The sequence below is a fragment of the Babylonia areolata genome, unplaced genomic scaffold (genome assembly GCF_041734735.1).
Source record: "Babylonia areolata isolate BAREFJ2019XMU unplaced genomic scaffold, ASM4173473v1 tig00014899, whole genome shotgun sequence".
NCBI lineage: Eukaryota > Metazoa > Mollusca > Gastropoda > Neogastropoda > Buccinidae > Babylonia > Babylonia areolata.
Window position 1 is genome coordinate 2,981 of NW_027468440.1, and position 2,980 is coordinate 5,960.

Sequence of the window (2,980 nt, forward strand, 5' to 3'; positions counted from 1 at the left end):
ATGACAGAGGGGGCCTATAAGCGGTGCAGCACCGGCTGGGAGCGCGCGCAGACTGACCGTTGCAGTTGTGTAATACTTGGCGGACCCACCACGAGAGAAGTGTGTGTGGGCAGTATTTGAAATTGTGTATAGGGCCGAAACGGCGGTCAAGTGTTAAAACCACTCTGGCCAGTATGTATGTATGTGAAAGACAGCCTACAAGCGTCAAAGCAAAGATAAGTGATTTTTTCTGTGAAGTTGATTAATAATTTGTTATCGCGTTATTGTTTAATGCTTGAATTATTAGTAAATTAGTGAGAGGGATCAAAACTTGTCATCCCATCGTTGTTTAGGTGTTGAATTGTTAGTGAATGACAGAGGGGGCCTATAAGCGGTGCAGCACCGGCTGGGAGCGCGCGCAGACTGACCGTTGCAGTTGTGTAATACTTGGCGGACCCACCACGAGAGAAGTGTGTGTGGGCAGTATTTGAAATTGTGTATAGGGCCGAAACGGCGGTCAAGTGTTAAAACCACTCTGGCCAGTATGTATGTATGTGAAAGACAGCCTACAAGCGTCAAAGCAAAGATAAGTGATTTTTTCTGTGAAGTTGATTAATAATTTGTTATCGCGTTATTGTTTAATGCTTGAATTATTAGTAAATTAGTGAGAGGGATCAAAACTTGTCATCCCATCGTTGTTTAGGTGTTGAATTGTTAGTGAATGACAGAGGGGGCCTATAAGCGGTGCAGCACCGGCTGGGAGCGCGCGCAGACTGACCGTTGCAGTTGTGTAATACTTGGCGGACCCACCACGAGAGAAGTGTGTGTGGGCAGTATTTGAAATTGTGTATAGGGCCGAAACGGCGGTCAAGTGTTAAAACCACTCTGGCCAGTATGTATGTATGTGAAAGACAGCCTACAAGCGTCAAAGCAAAGATAAGTGATTTTTTCTGTGAAGTTGATTAATAATTTGTTATCGCGTTATTGTTTAATGCTTGAATTATTAGTAAATTAGTGAGAGGGATCAAAACTTGTCAGCCCATCGTTGTTTAGGTGTTGAATTGTTAGTGAATGACAGAGGGGGCCTATAAGCGGTGCAGCACCGGCTGGGAGCGCGCGCAGACTGACCGTTGCAGTTGTGTAATACTTGGCGGACCCACCACGAGAGAAGTGTGTGTGGGCAGTATTTGAAATTGTGTATAGGGCCGAAACGGCGGTCAAGTGTTAAAACCACTCTGGCCAGTATGTATGTATGTGAAAGACAGCCTACAAGCGTCAAAGCAAAGATAAGTGATTTTTTCTGTGAAGTTGATTAATAATTTGTTATCGCGTTATTGTTTAATGCTTGAATTATTAGTAAATTAGTGAGAGGGATCAAAACTTGTCATCCCATCGTTGTTTAGGTGTTGAATTGTTAGTGAATGACAGAGGGGGCCTATAAGCGGTGCAGCACCGGCTGGGAGCGCGCGCAGACTGACCGTTGCAGTTGTGTAATACTTGGCGGACCCACCACGAGAGAAGTGTGTGTGGGCAGTATTTGAAATTGTGTATAGGGCCGAAACGGCGGTCAAGTGTTAAAACCACTCTGGCCAGTATGTATGTATGTGAAAGACAGCCTACAAGCGTCAAAGCAAAGATAAGTGATTTTTTCTGTGAAGTTGATTAATAATTTGTTATCGCGTTATTGTTTAATGCTTGAATTATTAGTAAATTAGTGAGAGGGATCAAAACTTGTCATCCCATCGTTGTTTAGGTGTTGAATTGTTAGTGAATGACAGAGGGGGCCTATAAGCGGTGCAGCACCGGCTGGGAGCGCGCGCAGACTGACCGTTGCAGTTGTGTAATACTTGGCGGACCCACCACGAGAGAAGTGTGTGTGGGCAGTATTTGAAATTGTGTATAGGGCCGAAACGGCGGTCAAGTGTTAAAACCACTCTGGCCAGTATGTATGTATGTGAAAGACAGCCTACAAGCGTCAAAGCAAAGATAAGTGATTTTTTCTGTGAAGTTGATTAATAATTTGTTATCGCGTTATTGTTTAATGCTTGAATTATTAGTAAATTAGTGAGAGGGATCAAAACTTGTCAGCCCATCGTTGTTTAGGTGTTGAATTGTTAGTGAATGACAGAGGGGGCCTATAAGCGGTGCAGCACCGGCTGGGAGCGCGCGCAGACTGACCGTTGCAGTTGTGTAATACTTGGCGGACCCACCACGAGAGAAGTGTGTGTGGGCAGTATTTGAAATTGTGTATAGGGCCGAAACGGCGGTCAAGTGTTAAAACCACTCTGGCCAGTATGTATGTATGTGAAAGACAGCCTACAAGCGTCAAAGCAAAGATAAGTGATTTTTTCTGTGAAGTTGATTAATAATTTGTTATCGCGTTATTGTTTAATGCTTGAATTATTAGTAAATTAGTGAGAGGGATCAAAACTTGTCATCCCATCGTTGTTTAGGTGTTGAATTGTTAGTGAATGACAGAGGGGGCCTATAAGCGGTGCAGCACCGGCTGGGAGCGCGCGCAGACTGACCGTTGCAGTTGTGTAATACTTGGCGGACCCACCACGAGAGAAGTGTGTGTGGGCAGTATTTGAAATTGTGTATAGGGCCGAAACGGCGGTCAAGTGTTAAAACCACTCTGGCCAGTATGTATGTATGTGAAAGACAGCCTACAAGCGTCAAAGCAAAGATAAGTGATTTTTTCTGTGAAGTTGATTAATAATTTGTTATCGCGTTATTGTTTAATGCTTGAATTATTAGTAAATTAGTGAGAGGGATCAAAACTTGTCAGCCCATCGTTGTTTAGGTGTTGAATTGTTAGTGAATGACAGAGGGGGCCTATAAGCGGTGCAGCACCGGCTGGGAGCGCGCGCAGACTGACCGTTGCAGTTGTGTAATACTTGGCGGACCCACCACGAGAGAAGTGTGTGTGGGCAGTATTTGAAATTGTGTATAGGGCCGAAACGGCGGTCAAGTGTTAAAACCACTCTGGCCAGTATGTATG